Here is a 24,805-nt window from a genome sequence, read left to right on the forward strand (position 1 = left end):
CATTTAGCAACCATTTTCTAGAATTCTTTTGAGATACTTCATATTGGGTAAGGAGATGGGAAATTGTTGAGAACTCATGTAACTGGCTCCGGTTTTCTGTTGTGAAAGCAAAGAAAACATACAATAAGTAACAAGAGTTAAATCTTGGCACTTGCTTTTAGGAAGCCAGAGAACATCTTTACTTCTTTATCTCATTCTAACAATGAAGGTTACACTAATGGTTTTTATCATAGGCAACTTGTCTTCTGTGAAAGCTTGCAAAACACCTATGGGAGTTCAACCTTTCAGAATGTAAATCCCAGCCTTTAGGAGTGACTGTTCATGAATGTCCATAAACCTTAAAAATTATACAAAGAATTAACATAAATGAAAAATGAAATTTAGAACAGAATAATAAAGATAAATAATAATAAAATAATAACAGAAAATTAGGTTATCTTTTTGTCCAGAAAAATGGAAATAGTTTATTGAATGCTAACTGCATTTAAAGATATTTGACTTTCATTATAGCTGTATATTATTCTTTTCCTCCCCATCTCTGTTGGTCATAAAACAATATGCAGTTGCTTCCTATTACTAGTTATCTCTGACCTCACCACTGAGAGCAAACAGGAAAGTAAATTATGTTAGGTTTAACATAATTTAACTTAAGATAATATAACACAACTTAAGGGCTTTTTCACAGACTATTCAATGACCTTCTATGAGAACTCTTAACTTAGATATCTTATTAAAGATACTATGATCAAGTGGTATAGTGCCACCATTTTATAAAAGAGATAACTAGAATGTAGAAAAAGAAAAATTACTATGAAGAATGTATGTGACTGTAAATACCTGTTTCTATTTCCACTGAATTGTGCTTTAAATTTAGTCTCATTTTATACCTCAAGAATTGAAGCTATAGTTCTATATTTATGTCAAAACTATAGGCTCTTGGATCCCTCAAGAAGTGTGTGACTACATACCCAAGCTGAAAGCTAGAGCCCTGGTTTACACAATGATTTGTTTGAAATTTCATTATTTGCTTAACTTCCATGGCCTCAGTTGTTTTGTTTCCGTTTCAAGGAAGGGAAATGTGTAAAAATCCAAAGGACATCAAAGATTTACATATCTAGAAATATACTTTGGAGCACTTATTGACATTGATGACAAAGGGGAATAAAGAAATCAAAATATCTTTGAAATTGTTTCAATATTATGGAAAAATCAATCCATAAATTTAAACATGGGAGTAAGGCCTGTAGATAGATATGACATTTCTTTAATCACAATACACAAGCAGCCTCACAATCATAGCCACCATTACAGCAAATTTTTTAAAAAAATGAAAGAATACCCAAGAATGACAACAAACACCATGCACTTGCTCTAAGTAACACGAAATGTCTGTGGAGTCGATGATAATGAATAGCTCATGATTCAGGTTGGAGAATACAGTGGCTCCCCTCATATAATTGGCTTTAGACCACCAAGCCCTTCCATGGGGTATGAAGAACCAAATGGACCACCAGTTTCTGTGAGTTGGAAAGAAAGACAGAGCAAGCGAGAGCTGGCATTATGAGTCAGTTCACGTTTGGCAACATCTGGTTGTGTCTCATCACATTGCAAATTTATGACCCTGGAAACAACATGTTGATGTTGATGATCCTTTGCGAAGAGAAGCCTGAACTATAAACTTATGACCAGAGCTATGGCAAGGGGCTATGGCTGTTTTCTCTAATCTGACAACTCTCTGGCTTGGGTCAAACAGATGAAGGCTCAGATTGTTGACCCTTCCTAAACAATGTCAGGAGTGAATATTGAATGAAGAGGACTCACTGACAAAAGATCACAAGGTCACCAGAAGTAAGTCTTGAGACCCACCCCCCAGGAGACACCCAGTGAGATTTAGCTATGGTCAAACCTTATAGAAATCAGGAAGACTGCTTCCTATAAAGCAGGAAATAAAGAAAAGCAGATTACTTCTGCTACAAGACTGGAGGCTTCTTTGATTTATTTTAGTTATTTATATTATTAATTAGTTGCACAAAGAGTTTACCATTCCTTATATCAGGTTATGAGTACAATGTTCTTGAACAATGCCACCCCTTCCTTCCTTCCCATTTTCTACCATCTGTCTCTACCTACCATCTGTCTCTACCCTCATCACATACTTCATTTTTTACATAACATATATTGAATATAATGAGTATATTTGCTTCCCCTCCCTCCTTCCATTGCCATAGCTTCTCTTTGCTCACCCCCCTCCAAGAAAGCCCACATTTCTACTTTCTGGTATTAGTTTTCATAAACTACATTTGTTGTTCAGAGGAGTTAGAACTTTGGATTTCCCCCTAAATTAACCCTCCTTTATTCAGGTTTAATTGTGTATAAATGCATTGAGCCCTGTATATATTGTCATGCATACTTGTATTTTAGATCTCACTTCCACAAGGAGAGAGAACATGCACTGCTTGCTTCTTTGAGCCTAGCTTACTTTCCTTAGCATGATTCATTCTATGTCCATCCATTTTCCTGCAAATAACACAATATTATTCTTCATAAAGGATAAAATTTCATTGTGTGTATAGGTACCACATTTTTTTGAACCACTCATCTATTGTAGAGCATCTGGGATGTTTTTATAACTTGGATACTGTACATAGTAAAGCAATGAACAGGGTTGCACATATCTTGATTTATAATGCTCTGGGTAGATACCCAAGGATGGTATGGCTGGATCACAGAGATTGTTGAGGTTTCTCCAAATGGCCTTCCAGAGTGGCTGTGCTAGTTTACATTCCCTCCATGTAATAGAATTCCTTTTTCCCCACATCCCTGCCAACATTTTTTACTGTTCAAATTCTCCACGCTTGCCACTCTTACAGGGGTGAGATGGAAATCTCAATGCTATCTTGAGTTTCATCTCTTTTATATCCTGGTTTGTTATACCTTCCCTCATATGTTTATTAGCCACTTTTGTTTCTTCTGAGGAGGCGCCATTTAGCTTCTTTGTTCATTTATTGATTGGCCTATTAATTTTGGATAGGGTTTAGTTTGTTGAGATCCTTGTGTGTGTAGATATTAAGTTCATATCGAATGTGTAATTGGTAAAGATTGTCTCTCAGTCTGTTGAATTTTTTTTAAGTTTAGTAACTATGTTCTTTGCTGTACAAGAAACATTTTAGTTTTTTGATATAATCAAGTTTCTCTCCTAATTGCTGTGCTCCTGCAACTCTCCAAAGTTTCTACTTATGCCTGTATGGTCTAATGCTTCTCCTACTCCATCTTGTAGTAGTTTCAAAGTTTCCAGTATGATCAGTTTTGAGCTGATACTGGTTCAAAATGACAAACAGGAATTCAATTTCAGGCTTCAATGTATGGATGCTCAGTATTTCGAGCACTAGTTATTGAAGAAGCTTTCTTTCTTCTAATACATATTTTTTGTTCCCTTGCCAAATATTAGATGACTGTAAGTTATATGGGTTTATTTCTGGGTCTTCTAGTCTATTCTATTTGGTCTATTTTATACTAGTACCAAGTGGGTTTTTTTGTTCCTTTCTCTCTGTCTCTGTCTCTCTCTGTCTCTGTCTCTCTCTGTCTCTCTGTCTCTGTCTCTGTCTCTGTCTCTGTCTCTCTCTCTCTCTCTCTCTCCCTCTGTGTCTCTGTCTCTGTCTCTCTCTGTCTCTCTCTCTGTCTCTCTCTCTTCTCTCTCTCTCTCTGTCTCTCTCTCTCCCTCTCTCCCCTCCCTCCCTCTCTCTCTCCCTCTCTCCCTCCCTCCCTCTCTCTCTCTCCTCCTCTCTCTCTCTCCTCTCTCTCTCTCTCTCTCCTCTCTCCTCTCTCTCTCTCTCTCTCTCCTCTCCTCTCTCTCCTCTCCTCTCCTCTCCTCCTCTCTCTCTCTCTCTCTCTCTCTCTCTCTCTCTCTCTCTCTCTCTCTCTCTCTCTCTCTCTCTCTCTCTCTCCTCTCTCTCTCTCTCTCCTCTCTCTCTCTCCTCTCTCTCTCTCTCTCTCTCTCTCTCTCTCTCTCTCTCTCTCTCTCTCTCTCTCTCTCTCTCTCTCCTCCCTCCCTCCCTCCCTCCCCCTCCCTCCCTCCCTCCCCTCCCTCCCTCCCTCCCTCCCTCCCTCCCTCCCTCCCTCCCTCCCTCTCTCTCTCTCCTCTCTCTCTCTCTCTCTCTCTCTCTCTCTCTCTCTCTCTCTCTCTCTCTCTCTCTTTTTTTGCTGGTCTGCGACTTGAACTCACAGCAACTCAGAGCCTGAGCACTGTCCTTGGGATTTTTCCTCAAGGCAAGCACTCTGTCACTTGAACCACAGCACCTCTTCTGGCTTTTTTTTCCTCCTATGTATGTGATTCTGAGGATCGAATCTGGCTCTTGGTGCATGCTAGGTAAGCACTCTACCACTAGGCCAAAGTCCCAGTCCCATACCAAGTGTTTTTTTTGTTTTTTTTTTTTTTAACTATATAAGGAAGTTTGAGATCTGGATTTTTTGATACCTCCAGCATTTTTTTTTGTATAAAATTCCTTTGTCCATTTGGGGTCTTTAGTGGATTCATATGAATTCTGATTTGTTTTCTCCATCTTGTTGAAAATTGAGATTTTGATGGGAATTGTGTTGAATCTGTAGAGTGCTTTTAGAGTATGGCCATCTTCACAGAACTGATTTTACTATCCATTAGTATGGGACACCTTTTCATTTATTTGGTGTCTTCTTTAATTTATTTCTTCAGAATTTTTTTAGTAGTTTTTGCTGCAGAAATCTTTCACTTTCTTTGGCTTAGTCCTAATTTTTGAGGCTATTAAAAATGGACTCATTTTCCTGATTTTCTGCACATTGTTGGTATACAGAAAAGTTGCTGATTTTTGTGTGTTCATTTTGTATCCTGATTTTTGCCAGTGTTGTTTATCAGCTCTTAAAGCTTGGAGACAGAGTCCTTTGGGTTCTTTAGTCATGCCATCTACAGCCCTATTTGGATAGCTTCTATCTCTCTCTCTGACTTATTCCTCTGGTTAAAAATTCAAGTGTTGGATTGAAAAGGAGTGGCGAGAGTGGACAGCCTCATTTTGTTTTTAACTTTAGAAGAAATGTTTTTACTTTTCACCAATGTCATAACATTGGCTGTAGATCTTTCACTCACACACACACGTGCACACACACACGTGCACACACACACACACACATATCCTTGATTATGTTGAGACATTTTCCTCCTATTCATAGCTTCTCTGGATCTTTTGTCATAAATGATGTTGAATTTTATGAAAGGATTTTTTGAATCTATTTAGGTGATCATAGAATTCTTGTCTTTGGCTCTGTTAATGTAGCATATTATGTTTATTGATTTGTGTATATTAAACAAGTCCTGTATCTCTAGGATAAAACCAACTTAATCACGATAAATGTTTTTAATTAGATATTTAATTCTGTTAACAAGTATTTTTATTAATGATCTTCATGTCCATGTTCATCAAAGAGATTGGGCTTTAGTTCTCTTTTTATTGGGTCCCTATTTGGTCTTGGGATGAGTGTAATAATGGCTTCATTGCATGAGTTTGGTAGTCACCTTTCCATTTCTGTTTCATACAAATGTTTCAGGAGTACTGGTGTTAGTTTTCTTCAAAGGACTTATAGAATTCATCCGTCAGATTCTGGACTTATTCTTGTTGGGAGACTTTATTACTTTCTCCATCCCATTGCTTGCTAAGCATCTGTTTAAGTGGTTTATATCATGTTGGTTCAGCTTAGACAGCTCAAATGTCTCTAGGAATTTATCTATTTCTACTAAGATTTTTATCATCTTTGATTATAGGCTTTGAAAATAGTCCCTCATAATCTTTTGGATATCTTCAATTTTTGTGTAATGTTTCTTTTATCACCTCTAATTTTGTTAATTTGGCTCTCTTTCTCTTTAAAAATCTATTTGTTCTTTTTATTTCAGAACTAGACTTTTGTCGACTACCCTATGAATAAATTTTTAATCTCTAAGTCATAGTCATCTTCCCTCACCATTACTATCTCTGTCTAGTAGTGTTGGGTTGGTTTTGTTCTTGTTTTTCTAGAAATGTCATTCAAATTATGAGGTTATTTATTTGAGTTATTTCTGTTATATTTATGTTGGCCATTAGAGCTATGAACTTCCCTCTCAACCCTGCTTTTGCTGTAACACAAAGGTTCTGATATGATGTTTTTATTTTTATTGTATTGCAAGAACTTTCTTTTTGCTTTATTTCTTCAGTGATCCAGCTCTTTTCAACAGTATGTTATTAAAGACTGAATGCTTTTAACCTATACAACCACAGACTCATCAAACTATAAAATCTGTTCTCAAAATACCTACATTTTCTTTTTCATAAAGCTGAAACCCAAGTCAAGCTTTTGTGCATGTGTTTTTTTATAGTCGCCTGAAATTCATCACACCTGCGATCGGAATGAGATATTTTTAAACTCTCTAGTATTATGTTCCCAAAAATAAGAGAATTGAAATATACATTTTATGAATGTATCTCCTTGAGAAATTTCTTCTCCCAACAATACTCAAATCTAACATTGTTGTAAAAATATATTTGAGCTATGTACCAGGGTATGAAGCTTAAAACATTTACTGAGGAAGCTATGAGGATTGTGGTATGAAGCCAACTGGATTACCAAGGTCTGTGAGATTCTTATCTCCAAATAACTAGAAAAACTCAAATTGTAGTGCACTGGCCTGGAATAAAAAAGCTCAAGGACAACACCCAGGTACTGCATTTAAACTACAGGACCAGCACATGCATGTACAATAATATATTCACAGATAGATAGATAGGTACATAGATAGATAGATATTTTATTTTACTTCATTGTGGTATCAAAATGTCCTAATTGAAAGGTTACTGATGAGAATTAGTGGAATAAAATATTTATTTTGGTATTTATTACAGAAAACACAAACACACTTTTAAATGAAGACACTTAAATGAAAATGCCAAGAAAAACATTCACCTGGTAGAGTAATGATGATAAAAATTTATCTTATTGTCAATTAAAATGAATTATTCAGTTAGGGTACACAAGTTACAAAGTATTGTATATGCAAACAATATTGTTTCCTTGTAAGTGATGAGACCCAGAAACATGTATGAGTAAAGAAGATATGTACAGAATTAGAAGGCATTTTGGAATATCCCAGTTTCATTCAGAGCAAATAGTGTAAAAGGAAATTAATGGGAAGATTTTTCTTCATGGTTTTCATGCAATTTTATTTCTGTCCAAAACAACAAAGCAAACAACTAGAATGTGCAAAACATATTGAAAAGGTGAATTATATAACAAAAAACTATGCAGTTGATGGTTAAAGTTGAATGAATATATAAATGTCATGCAAGCACAAAGAGTTATGTAAGCATACAAACTAACACCGTTATTTGTTTATTATAGCATCATGTGACCTCTCATCTCTGTATGCATTTTGATGTTTGGAAATAAACTAGGAAGGTTTGGAACACGGTTCACTGAAACTGGAAGATTCAATAGGTTTAGGTTTTACTGTGCTTCAAGGTATCTTCTTCAATTAGAAGGCATAACACGTCAACAATAACAATAACATTACATTAAAATACCTCTGTTACAATAAAATGGAGTAGAGCAGGAAAGAAAGAAAACAGGATGAAAGGAAGAATGGAGCAGTATAAAAGCAAAAGCTATTAGAACTATTTAGAATTATAACAAATATTGTTTAAGAAAGTAGCTATGAACTGTCTTGCTGAAATAAGACAAAACAAAGTAAGAAAGAGCAATAAGGTATGAAGTAAAATTATTAGTTAAGGGAAGTATAAAACTGGCATGTATTTATGAAATAGGTTTCATCAGAATAAAGAAAGAACTGAAACTATAAGTCAATGCATAAATAACTTTTAAGTCTCAGTTTTCCAAGAGTAACACAGTTTGAGAAGTGATCAAATCTTCAGATAAAACAAACAAACAAACAAAAACAAATCCAACATTAAAATAGAAAAACTTAGGAAGCCAAAAAATTTAAATTTTCAGAAGATACAATATCAACTAAAAGCCAAACACCACATTTAGTGGTGACATGATCCTACAAAAATCAGGGACAGAGAAACACTTAACCATCATCAAAGTTATTTAATACTCCTAAGCAGGTAAGTGACAGAAACAGTTTTTAACTCAGATATTTTAATCCATCAAATTTATAGAAAGTCTATCTGAATTTCAAATTGAAGTTATTTTATGCCTGAACTCTAATTGCCTACAGTTCACCACAATTCTTCAATAAAATCTGTATAATTAGCAGCATTGATTTAATGTTGTTATAAAGAAAGAAGCAAGAAGGTTGGAGTTTCAGAATTTCACTCATGTGGAGAATAAAAATGAGCACAGTTCTCATTTACAAAAGTCAAATGAATAATAAAATAGTAGGAAAATACTGTATACCATTTGATGAACAATTTTATAGAAAGATAGTAGCTAGCAGAATTGAATAAAAACATCGATTATCTGATTGGATCTATAAGTAAAGACATTTAGTACTTTTAAAACTCCAACAAGAAAAAGTCTGAGATAAAATTCCTGTGTCCCTTATCAATTATTTAAACATACATTAATATAATTTGCACATGAACTGTTGTAGAAAACAGAAAAGATAGAATAATTTTCAATTCATTACCGTGGGTTAGAATTATCCACATAAATAAATATAGACAGTTATTGCTACAAAAGAAAGCTACACAGTACTTGTACTACCTATTTTGAATACATATACCACAATCTTCAACAGATTATTGAGAAGTTGAATATGATAACAAATAAAATTATTATACACCATAATAAGTGGTGCATTCCCAGAATGAATCTTGAAGTGTTTAAAGTACTTCATTATTTCCAAATTACTCTAAACTACAATAAATAAGTCACTTTGGTAATGCTATGTAGATCAGTGGCATGGACAAGTATATAAATAAGCTTGCTTGGTTAACAATAACTGATATTTAATATAGGTTTCAAGACAATTCAATAAGGACAAAATAGTGTTTACAACAAGTAGTTGCAACTGGATATGTATGTATCAAGGAACCCATAAGATCCAGCTTACAACTTCTGGGTCTAAATCATAAAGTATCGATCACCTTAAAAAAGTTACATCTGAACATCCATATTTACTATTACATTATTACAGCAATGGATGAATGGAAAAAGAAGCATTATTATAATATTGAAGGCAAAAATGCCATTTTAGTGTAAGTAGAACACAGAATTGAGAAAAGGGATTTGGGAAAAATTGATGAGAGTAGTAGGAAAAGCGACAAAAAAATTGAAGTAGAATAGAATATTGAGATACCTATTGAAATGTAATCAGTTATGTATTTGTAAATATAGTAATGCTTTCCAATGGATAGAAAATATCTGAGAATACACACATGTTAAAAGAAGGTTCCTGTAAAAATGGGGAAAAATTAATCTCTGTCTGGCTTTATACTTTTTTAGAACATCATTTCTATTAAATTGCTTGAAATATACTGAATTCTTTCACATTATTGATATATAAATGACAGTTCATGCTCACTGAGATATATTGGAATTTTTTTCTTTTACACACTCAATATTTCCAGTGTTTGAGAAGTCCTTTAGTTTGCAAGAGTAGAAAGTTAGCTCTGCAGCTCTATGTTATTACGGTTCCTTTACTTTCTGCTTTGTCCTCCTTGCAAATCCCAATCTCGTGATCCCAATTGGGGATCTGTACATCTCAATTTCCCCCTTTAACGTCTCAGTCTTCTCTTTCTGAGGACTCATCATCACTATCAAACATGTAACAACTGGCTGACTGTAGCAATTAAATTATCAGCTTTGAAGTCTGTGCCCTCCTAGGACTTTTTCATCATGGAACTGTCATTTGTATTGGCTCATAATTTGAAACAACAATAAAATCAACAACAAATAACGTACAGAGCTAATTTTATGCAGGGACCCATTCTACATGGAGTTTTGTTGTTGTTTTTGTTGCTGCTGCTGCTAGTCAACAATTTTTCTTGTCTGTTCCTTCAAAAGTTTCTACCTACTAACCACATTTTTCTGAACTCATCTTTCATATTTAAAATATGGGTATTCTGTACCAGAACATTGGCTTTTGCCAGTTTGGAATACAATCTTGGATGTGCACATCTGTCAGCCTTATAAAGTGACAGGTCTTTTGTAATCCTTTTTGAATTCTATCTGGCAATGTTAATTGTAAGTGGTGAACTTTGTGTATCCTGTGGACATCCTGGGCAATTCAATGTCAGAGACTCTAGTTTCACTCTCAATTAATAGTCACCATTTGTAGCAGTGATTATGCTATTTAAACTCAATGCTGATGGCAAATGATGACAGGAGAAAAAGCCATGACGCCATTTTGGAATAGTACTCAGAATAGCCATTTTCAAAGATGGTAGATCACATACTCCACAGGCCACTGTTTTCTATTTTTCTTTCTTGTAAGTTTCTTCTATTTTGAATGTTACATAGCATTATTTCTATTATAGGAGACATTCTCAAAGTAGTAGGTATTTTTAGAAAAGGTACCTTTAAACTTAAGCTATTTTTTAGAAAACATAAGGTATTTCTGTTACAGTATCTTACCTTGTAATCTGGTATATTGTATATACTTTTATTTGTTTATTTGAAATAGGGAAGGGAAGGGGGAAACAAGATGAGGGGAGGAGGTAGGGGGAAGAAAATGGGGAGAAAAACATGAGCAGGGTATCAATGTGTGTGAAGTAATGCTCCTTCTATTCTGGTGAATATAATTGTAACCCCTCTATTAATTACAATAAAAATATATGAAAAAAGAAAGTGTATTTTTTTTTAAAAAAAGATACCTTTAAAAAGATAGCCCTGAATAGTTTGACTTAAATTAGGAACAAATTATGGCTAAGGGAAATGACAGATAACTACACAGCTGCCAGTATAACATCTGGACTGAGTGACATTCTAGACTTACTGTCTACTTCCTTGTCAATGTTTCTTCTACTATGCTCAGGTGAAGACAAACCTTTTGGGCATATTAAAATTGTATTCCATCTGCAGATGGGCACTGACTCCAAAATTATGAATTATTTTCATAAAAGTGCACGCCTTCTTTTTTGGTATGTCATCAGTCATCAGTCATGGGGCTTAAAAGTGCCCTTCTTTGACTAAATGAAAGATACATATTTTTAGACATAATATATATAGAAAAACAAAGTAAGGAAACAATGAAACAAAGGAAACTATTCACTGAATATCTATTATAGGCAGCATTATGTTAACCCCAACAACAAACTTATTTAGAAACTCAGTCTAAGAAAAATATTAACTGGCATATGAGATTTGCAGGGAAGTCAAATGATGTACTTTCTTAGAATAACTTGCAGTTCAGCAAAACAGATAGGAGCAAACTGGCACCTGAAAGGTATTTGGAGTTGGTCAAAGGGAGGAGAAGAGATGAATGAAGAGAGGATATAGAGAGAATGCAGTTATAATATCTAATATATATCCTATGAAATTAAGAATGTCGAGGGGAGAGGTTAGAGTGGGAGGGAAAGGGGATAATAATGAAAGGGATGATATGGACCAAGATAGACTATACTCATAAACTGATTGGTTGATGAATGGAAACTCCTTTTGTACAAGTCCTTAAAGATAATAAAAACATAACTTAAAAATAGAGGAATGTGTTAGTACTAAGGTTCACTATTCAAGGCCATGTAGATCTTTAGTAAGGTTATACCTTTCAAATTCCTGCAGATGCAATTTGACTTGATGTCATGTCCTTTAAATACCTGATGTGATGGCGACCACTTTCAGAATGAATGTACATGACTGACCTTCACATTGCCACAGTGCCCTGTTTCTCTACTGGGATTATCACTATACACAAAAACTTTCTTTTCCCTTCTTTTCCGTGGTGAGGGTCAGATCCATTGAGACACTGACAATTCCATTAATGTCTGTAGCTCTTGGTTCTTTAGTATAATATTGGATTTGTAGTTGGCATTCAAGAAAGACTGCCTGAATAAATGAGTCAAGCCATGTGAAGAAACAAAATGCAATGGTTATGGCCAGGGCTGGTTGGAGCATGTCTACACCTGCAGAACTGCTGCATTCACCACTGGCTTCCTTCGTGGACTTTTCAGGCAGAGAGCTGCAATGCTAGCTGTTCTCCAGGCCATACTTGGATTTCATACTACACTGAAGATTCACCACACTCTAGCACAGGTCTTTTGGAAAGGTTAATGAGACATGGTAATTATAAAAGGCTTGAAAATCTTTATAAGAAGTACAATTTAAGCTAAATGATTATTACTCACTTTACTATTTCCTGTAATCGATGTTCAGCCTGAAGCTAATAATAAACCCACCAAGCTTGAGCTTTTCTGATTCACTTTTAGAATCTCCAGAATGAAGAGGGAATTGGGAATTCATAAGTTGGTAATATGTGCTGACAAATTCATATTCAGCCAGCCTGTTTCACTGTTTTGCGGATTCTTCTACAAAACATAAAAATGTATAAATAGATGTATAAACACATGAGCATATGTCATATTATGTCTGTGTATATTAAATAATTGTTATAAGGAATATCTTTAAATTGAATTATAACCAACTATCTTCCTGCTTGCATTTCTTTCTTAGCCTTGTTTCACTCTCTATACTAAATATATATTACAAGTGATCATAATAACATCTAACATTTTGTCACCCACTTATTATGTGATAGACATAATAAATGCTGGAATTATTATATGAATTAACTTATTAATACTCAACACAACTCCACAACGCAGGTAGTAGCATGCTTTCTAAATTAAAGAAAGAAAGAAGGAAAGAAAGAAAAAAAGACAGAAAAGAAAGAAAAAAGAAAAAAAGAAAAAAGAAAAGAAAGAAAGGGAGAAAGAAAAGAAAGCTCAGATCCTCAAACATGAGATCAACACTTGGAAGTTCTGGACTGGTTCCTAGATTAGAAATAATGAAGTTTTTAAAAGAAAAAGGAAAAATAGTCATCCTAAAGAACATGTAGACTTTGGAAAAGTAAAAGGAAAGCACATATTTATTGGAAATAGAAGCACACATTTCTATTCTCTAGCTCTAAAAGTACACCAATGTAGGAGGACATATTAGCAGTGAATATATAATTATAACAATTATTTGTCTCTGAAACTTCCACTAAAGCAATAAAGATAAATTGCCATGGAAGGAAGCAAAAATGTATTCTAGAAATGAAAACTTGAAAATTAAAGAAAAAATGTATGATGGAGAAATTGTTGAGACACTTTGGGGATTTATGAGCAAATCTCTCTCTCTCTCTCTCTCTCTCTCTCTCTCTCTCTCTCTCTCTCTCTCTCTCTCTCTCTCTCTCTCTCTCTCTCTCACACACACACACACACACACACACATATACACACAATCATTTGACAAATCAATCATTTGCTTCTATGTTACAGTAAGCCAGATATAGAACATCTCTGCTATTCCAGACACAAATCTGCTCAGAAAACTATTCAAGTACTGGTTGGATCACACTTCTCTACTGACTGACAGATTCTTAGATCCTCTTCTGGTTAACCTTAAAAGTGATCAAATTTGTTGAAGGCAATGAAATGAATTGATTGAGATGACAATCTAAATGACAAAGTTTACTATAACATAAGGGAAAACATGAATCATTTTATTTTATGATCTTGAAAAATAAAATAAAAACTAGCAGTTTCAGTCCGTACTAGGAAACAGAGAAGAATAAAAAAAAATTGCAAAAGGGTCATTAAATCTGATGATGAACATAAAACACTTTCCATTTTCAAATCTCTTAACTCTTCAGAAACTAGAAATTGATTGGAAGAAGATATTTCCCAAAGGAAAAGTACTCTGGAATGATGACAAAAAATGAAGAGTGTAGTCTCAAAAATACTCAGAATTCATAAAATGGAAAATGGATGATTCCAGGGATTAACTAAAGAGTCTATGCTCTCTTGGCTTGCTGGATTTCTTGTTTATGACTGATGCACTATCATTCGAGTCACATAACTAGTCCAGCTTTTTGCTAGCTAATCAGAGACCAAATCTCATAGACATTTTTCATCAGCTAGCTTTCATCCTATAGCTTCCTGAGTCTCAGTTTCCTAAGTAGCTAGAATTACAGGCATGAGCCACAGGAATCAAATTGAAAGTATGTTTAGTTGTGACTGAAGAACATTAAATAGGACAAAAGGTTGAATATATAAGGTAAATTTTGGTTTCAGGTTAGAAAGACTTTCAGTTTTCCAGTAGGGAAGTAGACTAGAGAATTGGGAAATGTCCATCCATATAACACAAGCAGAATCTTGTTGATCATCTGGGTAGAGGCTTAAGGAAGATATTGCTGGTCACCTGGAAGTGTGTTTTAAAATTTGTTCTCTATGGTCCTTTACAATTTAAGACTCCTAACACAAAAAGAGCAACAGCTTGGGACTGTGTTAAACACACTGTACAACTGTGCAAGGATTCCTCAAAATTCCTTAATTCTAGCCAGAAGCAAGGTCTTCAAACTTTTAGAGGAATTGAATGACACAGAAACATCAGGAAGTATAAAAGGAAACAGCAATGGCCATAGATATCAATTTTGAATTGAATGACGAGACTATAATCAGAAATACTCAAGATTTAGTTTAAGGAGCCTTCCAGGAAGGAAATACTCCCTAACTAACTGATTGGGAGGCATAAGACCATAACAGATAATACTATTTTAAATCTTTATTTAAAGGATTTGTATTTTCCTACTGAAAACCTGAAGACTACTGAATAGATATTTGAAGTCCTCAAGTGTGTACATCTTGTTTTCAGTTCTCTGTGAATGATTTATCTGATCGTTGAACATTAGTTCCTCATTTTTAACTTTCCTTTCCCTTGATAATCTCAGTTCTCCACTAAATCTCCCTCCTCTAAATACCCATCCTTGTTGTTTGGGTATAATTAAGTTTCTAGGTTGCTTAGGAAACTGAAGCTAGAAAGCAGCTGCTAGATTTTTTTTTTTGCTGTTGTTGTTTTTACCTTGAGGTCCAATTCCAATTCAGCTCTTTTGTGGGAGGTTAAATGGATAACATCTATTAGTTTGAATGACATTATTTCATTTATATATTTATATTAATGTAGCAATCCCAGATATTGTGTTTTTCTGAGAGTTGCTGAAGGAAAAAGGTATGATGCACTCAGGACTACAAATTCCAGGAGATTGCATGCCAGGACATCAGGTGCTGCAGCTCTGGGAACCATGCTGAGAAGGAGGTGGGAATTGTGTTTACAGGACTGCCAGTATCTCTCCACAGGCAGATGCAAACCACCTGCAGGCGCAATGATATGCAGAATCCCTCCCCAGGACAGACAGGCAGACAATCATTCTTAGAAAACAAAGGAAAAAAAAGACCTTGATATTATAGAGATTAAAATGGTTCAGGAGGTGACAACGGAAGGATTGGAAAATCAGTTGTGGTGTTAAGCCAAGTTACCAAGCTTTTATAAACAGTATGCACATGTTTCCTCATTTAAAAAAATAGTACTTTTTTCTCCAGTATTTCGAAATTATTGACTGTCATTGATGCCATTGGGGAACAAATATATTGATTTCCTCACTCACGTATGTTTATTGAATGGCTTGGATGGGCTTGGCATGTGAGAGGAGGGCTGGTTCAGAGGAGATAGCTTGAGACAGGGGTATGGAACAGAACAAAAGGACTGTCTGCAGGCTGTCAGATTCATTAAAAATATTTCCTGTATCAGGAGGAATTTCAATACAAACTTTAGACTCTATTACAGAGCTATAGTAACTAAAACAGCTTGGTACTGGCAAAAGAACAGGGCTGAGGACCAATGGAATAGAACTGAGGACCTATATATTAATCCATAGACCTATGGCTAACTAATTTTTGATAAGGGAGCCAAAAAAATAGAATGGAAGAAAGACAGCCTCTTCAAAAAGTGGTGCTGCTATTCACCATAGCAAAGATGTGGAACCAACCTAGATGTCCCTCAGTTGATGAGTGGATCAACAAGTTGTGGTATTTGTACACAATGGAATTCTATGCTGCTGTCAGAAAGAATGACATCGCCCCATTTGTTAGGAAATGGAAAGACTTAGAAAAAATCATATTAAGTGAAGTAAGCCAGACTCAAAGGAACTTAGGCTCAATGGTTTCCCTCATTCGTCATAATCAGTAGAAACCTCTACTAGCAGAGATTTGCAATAGAGCAAAATCTTGATACATAAGGACATATAATGTGAAGCTAATTGAAAGGACTTCCAGGATAGTGAAACAAAAGCCATATAATGAATGATTGTTGTCCTTAATGTACTATGTTGTCTCTCATCTCCTTTGCTGTCCCTTGGTTATCTCATATTGGTATAGTATCTCACTTTGTTATCTGATATATTGAATTTATTTGTATTTGGATATTTGAAATTTGATAGGGAAGGGGGGAAAACCAAGATGGGTGGGGGGTGTGGGGGGGGAGGGAAACGGGTACCAAGACCTGTGAAAGGGTATCAATGTATGTGAATTAATGCACCTTCTATCTGGCAAATATCATGTAACCCTTTTACTAATTATAATAAAAAAATATATATTAAAAAAAAAGTGGTGCTGGCAGAACTGGTTAAGCACCTGCAGCAAACTAAAGTTGGATCCTTCTTTGTCACACAGCACCAGGAATAACTACAAATGGATCAAAGACCTGGAGGTAAAAGCAGATACACTGAAAACTTTACAAGAAGGAATAGGAGATACACTAGATCTCCTTGGCACAAGTCGAAACTTTCTTAATAAAGACCCAGAAACACAACAAATCAAAGAAAGGCTGAATAAGTGGGAATGCATTAAGCTGAAGAACTTCTGTATGGCAAAGGACATAGCAAACTAACCAGAAAGCCCACAGAATGGGAGAAGATCTTCACCAACCATACAACAAAGGCTTCATATCTAAAATATATCAACAGCTCAAAAAAATCGAATCATTCCAAAACTAATCTCCAAAGAAACAACCGGCCCATTTTTAATGGGCCAAACACTTAAAGAGAGTCTTCTTTGAAGAAGAAATAAGAATGGTCTATAGACACATAAAGAAATGCTCAACATCTCTGGACATAAAACAAATGCAAATCAAAACAACTCTAAGATTTTACCTCACACCAGTTAGAATGGCCATGATCAAGAAATCTAATAACAACAGATGATGGAGGCAATGTGGCCAGGAAAGATCACTACTACACTGTTGGTGGGAGTGCAATCTCATTCAACCACTATGGAAAGCAGTATGGCAGTTCCTCAAAAGACTAAACATAGAACTCCCCTATGACCCAGCAATTCCACTACTTGGCATTTACCCAACCATCCAGAAACAAGGGCACACTAAATCCACTAGCACAATGGTGTTCATTGCAGCACTATTTACCATAGCAAAGATATGGAACCAACCCAGATGTCCCTCAGTTGATGAGTGGATCAACAAGATGTAGTATTTATATACAATGGAATTCTATGCTGCTGTCAAAAAGAACAACATCCCCTCATTTGTAAGGAAAAAAAATCATATTAAGTGAAGTATGCCAGACTCAAAGGAACATAAGCTCAATGGTTTGCCTCATTTGTCATAATCAGTAGAAACCTTGGGCTCTCCTAGCAGAGATTTACAATAGAGCAAAACCTAGATACATAAGGCCATATAGTATGAGCTTAATGAAAGGACCTCCAGGATATAGAAACAAAAGCCACATAATGAGTGATTGTTGTCCTTAATGTACTATGTTATCTCTCATCTCTTTTGCTGTCCCTTGGTTATCTCGTATGGTTACAGTATTTTTACCTTGTTATCTGATATATTGTATATATATTTATCTGGTTATTTGAAATAGGATAGGGGAGGGGGGAAAACAAGATGAGTGGTGGAGGTGAAGGGAGGGAAATGGGGACCAAGACATGAGAAAGGGCATCAATGTATGTGAAGTAATGCACCTTCTATCTGGTGAATAAAATGTAACCCTTTTAATTATTACAATAAAAATATATGAAAAAAGAATATTTCCTGTATCAGCAGAATTATTCAGTTTTCTGTTTTATGTAGACACATGAGGTCTTACTTTGTAAAGAAATTGTTTTCTGATACATGTTGAACCTAAACAAAGTTACATGAGAGTAGAAATGTGACATGTAGTCAACAGGAGATAGATTAGAGGGAGAGAGAGGGGTTAGTCTGGATAATTCAGGAGGATATGATCAAAGTAGATTGTATTCCTATTTAAAATTTCATAATTAAACTCATTATTTTGTATAATTAATATACACTAATAAACACTTAGTGGAAACTAATTTTTAAATATATATCTTATAGTTTGATTATAAGGTATGTAATTAGATAAGACATATTACTATACACTATAGATATGATATATTATTGCATACCAAACACATGTACATCTATGTAGGTACCTTATTGTACCTATAGTCAATTATTAAAAAACTACAATTTGCTACTTGTGCATACTTTAATCTAAATTAAATGTAATTCAGTTGAAACTTTAATACTTATTTTTAATAGAGGCTGGATAAAGTTTGAAAGAGGAACAGAGTGAAAGGTAAATATGTAGAGTAAGTAATCATGTGATTACAAGAGTGAGCCAGGAACCAAGCATGTAAAGAAATGCTAACATTCAGCAAGGTCCTTCCTTACTTTTGTCATTCCTTCCTTCCTTCTTTCCTTCCCTCTAGCTCTCACATCTCTCCGTTTCATTCTTTCTACTTCCCACAATTTATAATTGAATTCAAGACCCTGTGCTTGCTGGATAAATATTCAACTCCTTGAAACTTAAATCATGCTTCTAGGTCGTTTTGCTTTATATTATTGTTTAGACAATATTGTTCATATTGTTCAAAATACTTTCTGTGAAAACATTTTTTTTTTTTGCATTAGTCAACCGTGGACCAAGATGCTCCTATCTATGGCTCTCCCCCAGCTAGGATAACAGGCATGACTCACCATGAAAGACATATCTGTTGAGTTAGGGTCTTGTTAACTTTCCGCCTGGCCTTGAACTGTGTTCCTATAAGTAGCAGAGATAGATGTCACGAGCCACAGTGCCCAATCTGGAATTTCAATTTTATTCTGGTAGAAATAAGAAATAATGAGAGTTTTACTTAAGTGATGACATGATCTGATTTCTGTGTGACTATTATTTATTTTTAAAAGATTTGATTTAAAAGGTATAAGAAACAAGTTTAACTAGGCACCAGTGGCTCGTGCTTGTAATCCGAGCTACTCAGGAGGCTGAGATCCAAGAATAATTTGAAACAAGCCCAGGCAGGAAATTCCTTGAAATGCTTATCTCCAATCAACCACCAAAAAGCTAGAAATGGAGCTGTGGCTCAAATGATAGAGTCCTAGCCTTTAGCAAAAAATGCCTGGGACAGTGCCCAGGCCTCTACTTTTAGTCCCAGGGATGGTACACACACACAAACACACACATACATATGTATGCACACACACCGAAAAAAAACCACCAAAAATAGAGAGATAACTAAGGAAGAATGATATAATTACAGTTGCCTAATACACATTATTTCAGGCTGCTTCCTTCCGATTGTTTGCTTTTCATGTAAGAATTATGAAATAAATTACCTGTTGAAGACAAGAACTGATTTGGGAGGTTTGCTTGTTTATAGATCTGAGGAAAAAGATTAGCAAATGTGGTTGAATGAGTCCAAGGAAAAAAATCTAAATATTTGGCCTTGTTTTGAAATTTCATTAAGGTAGTATTAAGAGGCGAAGGAAAGAAAAATGTGGTGCCTTATACCAGCAATCCCCCCAAATCAGAAGATTGAGGAAAGAGGATCACAAATTTGAGATCCTCTTGGGCTATAGGAAGAGACCCTGTCTCAACAATTAACAAAAGTTGTTGGAGGAAAAAGGAATGATCTTTGCAATTACTTTATTATAACATTGTATCACAGAATGAGCTTCAATATATGATGGAAGATGTATGATCTATAATACATTAGAATCTCTTAGGTGAGGGAGAAAGTACTGGAATGAAGATATTACCAATGTATAAAAATACAAGCAAGAGTGTGTGGGGAAGTGTCAGCGAGACACACAGAGAGGGGAAAGAGAGAGTAAGAGTGAGTGCGACTAGAAATTGACTTTTCAGAGATAGTGCAATTGGTTATGACATGGATTTGGGTTAGTAAATGGAGTGAAGAACTTGAAGAATATGAGAAGCTAGGCCATTAGATGGGCAATTTAATTAAGTGGTCATTGAATTTACCAGAACTCATGATTGGAGCAGAGAATAAAATGTGCCAGATGGTAAAAATCCTCATTAAATGAAAGAGGACACACCAGGACCTCAGCTACAGAGGAAGAATATAATTGGATTACATGGACTTTGAATTACTTGGAGTGTTTGTGAGAGCACTGAAGGAAAGTCCTTTTGCTAGAGCATGTGGCTTTATGGTGACTTTCCCACATGCAAGGTGCTTATTAGAGCATGGAAGGCTACAACGTAGGTGAGAAAAGTTTTCATATAGATATGAAAGTAGAGGACATAAGATGTTTAAGAAATACAAATTTTGGTGACTTGATGGAAGTTTCAGGAGTGGGAATAGTGATAAAATAGATGATAAGTTTTAGAGGAATGATCCATTAGAAAATCAGAGAATGATTCATAAAGGCAGAAGAGACACCAAAAGTGATCCTATGGATCCCAAGGGAAAAACATTTCAAGAGAGAGGTAGTAATTGAAATTGTCACGGTCTAGGAAGGCGCCAATTAAGAGAAGAACAGAAGAGTATCCTTTGGCTATCACTACTGGAAGTCATAGATGACATTGGGTAAGGTACTATCTGTGCAGTAATAAAGCTAGAAGTCATATTGCTTAGGCAGAAAACAGAATTGAAGGCAAGAGATCTAGTTGATAATATAGATTATTCCCAAGAAAGTTAGAGATATGGAGTCTTTGAAGGGAGGAACAGAGTTAGATAGGAGGAGGAGGAGTAAGCTATGAATTGTGGGTGGGTCTAGGGTATTATTCTTATAATCTCAGCTACTTAGGAGTAGGAAGAGAACTCTGACCTGATGGAACTGGTGAAGAAAAGTTGACCTTCCTGTTTTCCAACTCCAAGTCTGAGAGTGTAGTTTTACCTGGGAAGAGAAAGACAAGTTAAAGAAGCATAAAGGACTATTCCCTTTCCTTTTCCTTCAGGCTCACCCAGGAAGAAAAGGGAGTGATAGAGTTCCACACCTCTGTTTAAAGGATCAAATGTTGAAGAAAAATGCCATATATTTGTATGCCATTCATTTGTATGTCATATCCACAGTAGTCAAATATAGAAAATGAAATTAGCTTAATGATTATTTAAGGCAGAAGGGAAAACAAAGGAAAGGGAAGAAGTATGATTGTACAGGTGGAAAAATATTCTGAACAGACGGTGGGGATTATTTCACATAATATTATTCGTGTATTATGCATTCATTGTAGCCATAATGGAGTTAGAACTCAGGGATTTACACTTGCTCACCAGGCATGCTACCATTCAGTCCATTTTTGCACTGGTTACTTACAAAATAGAGAGTCTCAGTTTATGCCTAGACTAACCTGGACTTTCATCTTCCTATTTGTGTTCCCTTTTGTTGTGTGTGTGACAAGCCACATGTCACTGTGAATAACCATGGGCATAGACCAACTCTCATCATGTTTTTTATACCTGGGCTGGCCTCAAGAACCTCATTTTCCCAGTTATCACTTCCCAGATAGCTATGATTATAAGTTTGATTCACCACACCTTCAGGATTATACATTTTAATTGACAAATTTTACACAATGTGAATTATATCTCCATGTTAAAAAAGGAGCAACTTGATGAAATAGCAGAAGAACAAGAAGAGAGACAGGCTGTGCAAGAAAATTTCAAAGAATAACCATTTGGCCATAGCAAGTGATAAACAAGGGAAGGAGTGAGGTGGTCAGAAGGTGAGTAGTGAAAAATTTAGTTGAAATTGCATGGTAAAGACAAATAGAGCCTGTGGAGTTCATGCCAGTGATGTCACCTTTCTGCTTAATGAGTAATGAGTGAATAAAGGCTTTAGGCAGGAGAGAAATGGGATCCAAACAGTGCTATAAGAAGATTGATCTTAGTAGAGTAGGATTCTGCTTTCGATAGACATCATTCTTACATTTTAAAATGTCATCATTATATGCTTATATTCTTTCTCATTTTTTGTCAGTACAACCATTGTACAGGAACCAAGTTAACTGCTTTGCCATTTCTCATATTTAAACTGTGTATATCTTTCCTAATCCAATTTACCCCAACTGGAAGCCATTTTTTCCTGACCTCTACTAATATTTTCAGGTCAAGTTTGAAAAACATTTCTCCAGAAATCTGGATTACTTTTCACTCAACTGTGATGATTTCTCTTTATGTTCCTTTCAATATATATACATTCAATAAATACTGTGCTGGTTGATGTATCTATAATTATAAGCATGTATATGTATCATATGTATAGATGTGTAATGTACACATGTATGTATAAGTTTGTCCATTTTCCTAGTATAAAAGGAAGGCTGGTATCCCTATTTTTACTTTTGTTGAAACAACCATGATATAGAGTTCCATGTATAAACTTGTACCCCCCTCAAATGTTCTAGCTAACAGACTCCTCATGGTAGTTCATTTTCTTTTTCTATATCTTTCTTTTATGGTCAAATAGACCCCTCCCAAATTCATATACTGAAATCTTAACATTGGTATAATTGTATTGGATGTGGGTCTTTGAGAAGTGACAGAATTCCCAACGTAGAGTCTTTATAAGTTGAAATAAGAAAAGAGATAAAAGAACTTATAACGAGAGATAGAAGAGCTGAAGATGAAGCCCAAAGACAGAGAACTTTTCTAATGTAGGCAATACCTGAACTGTGTGTGTGTGTGTGTGTGTGTGTGTGTGTGTGAAATAGAAAAATATGAAAGAAGCTTTTCCTCCTTTTTTCTATCATGCAAAGATCCTGAAAAGAAGGAAGAGACACTTAGTAGATTTCATACCTGTAGATTCTTCAGTATGTGACCACCCAGCCATTAGAACTGTAATAAATAAATGCATGTCACATAATTTGTCCCATTCAACTGACCAAGACACCTCCCTTCCAATCATTTGGTCAAATCTAACTTTTCACCATGCAACACTTACTGGCTGTACTTTCAATGTTCAGAAATGTGATCCATGATTTACACCGAGCAGATGGTCCTATTATTATAATAACATGATGAAAAGTATCATTCTAATTTCCTTCTTCCTGACACTTTGTGAGTAGTGCAACATCACAGTCACAGCAGCCTACTGAGGACAGAATTTCATGGAAAATGCTGCGTCTTTGTGACATCATTGCAGGTGCTGACCTCAATTGTGTTAAACACACAGAATGTTTCACTTAACATTTTATTCAGTCAATGTTTGACACAACTTATTTATTGATTTTTGGATTTATTAATAAGCACTTTAAGCTAGCCATTAGGGCTAAGGAAAATAATAGCCATTATGGTCTATGGAAGTGCCAGAGCCCTTTAAAATAGGACCCATCTTCTATGGAGTGAGCCACTAGCTGATTTAATTAAGCTCCAATGCACTTGATACCCAAGTCTTATACTGCATAAAAGAAAGCCATACATACAGTGCTCATGAATGGACATAAACTATCCTTTTGCTCATGTTGATTGGTTGATGAATTATTTTTATTTCTTCATTCATCACCATTATCACCTAGGAAAGGGTTGGTTTTGATTAAAATTATACATACTTTAAGCTGAGGAGAATTTAACCCTGGTTTAAAGTTCTTTTAATGTAAATTTATTTTGGAGATGGATTAAAAAACTTGCTAAGCTTTAGTCCCATTTTCTCTGCCAACATTTTAAGGGGTACTTAGAAAACTAACTAATGCTAGAAGATTGGCTTATAAATTAAAATACCCTATAGATAGAAAAGCAAACATGATTTTGAAAAAGAAGAAATGTCAAAAATGTATTTCAGAGCAAGAAAAAAGTCTAAAGATACATGATGAAAGATTTGTCCAGAGGGAGCCATGAGGAATTTAATCTTCATTGCTCTTCCTGAGCTAACTCAATATGAAAGCACCCAAACTTAAATACCAAATTCTGTAGCTATACTCTATATTGAAAAATATTGGCATAGAAGAGTCTTTTTCAGTGCAATGAGGTAAGATACAGTGGGGCCAGACTTTGGAATTAGCAGTGAAGCTCATCAGATGCTAAACAGTCCCAATTGGTATAGCTAGAAGGAAGTCTTTCAAAGACATTGAAGTAAGCTAATAGGTGACCCTCCTGCGGAATTATGGTGCTAAGAAAGACTCAACTGGCTTAGTAGGGTATGTCTAACAGGCCTCCAATCCAAATGAAGAAGAATTTTTAAAGTCAACCCATTTCATATCCATAGCATATGACACCCTCCCTTGAATACTTGGCTAAGAAGCTAGCATGAAGCAGTAGTATGAGGTATGAGGGACATAAAAAGGTAAGATTAATGTAAAATTTTGGATTTATTGCAGAATTAAAATGATTATCAAGATAGGATCTTGATAGGGTATTTGAAATAGAATCTAGTTTTTATATTCTATTAAGTGAAGTAAGCCAGAGCCAAATAAACATAGGTTGCATGGTTTTCCTCATTTTGGGTACCTAGAAAGTGCCTATAATTCTATAACTAAACACATTGAATGATTAAAATACACACATGCATACTCTCTCTCTGTCTCTCTGTCTCTGTCTGTCTCTCTCTCTCT

At 35.2% G+C, this 24,805-nt stretch overlaps 1 long non-coding RNA gene across 1 annotated transcript; it reads right to left on the minus strand.

Annotated features, from left to right (window-relative positions):
- On the minus strand, window positions 1–21,151 carry LOC150057867 (uncharacterized). The gene is made up of 4 exons (XR_016536792.1): window positions 21,085–21,151; window positions 18,994–19,119; window positions 12,303–12,482; window positions 1–96 (listed from the first exon to the last, which is right to left on the minus strand). It is a non-coding gene; the product is annotated as an uncharacterized LOC150057867 (long non-coding RNA).
- Between the last annotated feature and the right edge of the window lie 3,654 nt (window positions 21,152–24,805).

This window comes from Megascapheus bottae, chromosome 10 (genome assembly GCF_031878675.1).
Source record: "Megascapheus bottae isolate mThoBot1 chromosome 10, mThoBot2.hap1, whole genome shotgun sequence".
Lineage (NCBI taxonomy): Eukaryota > Metazoa > Chordata > Mammalia > Rodentia > Geomyidae > Megascapheus > Megascapheus bottae.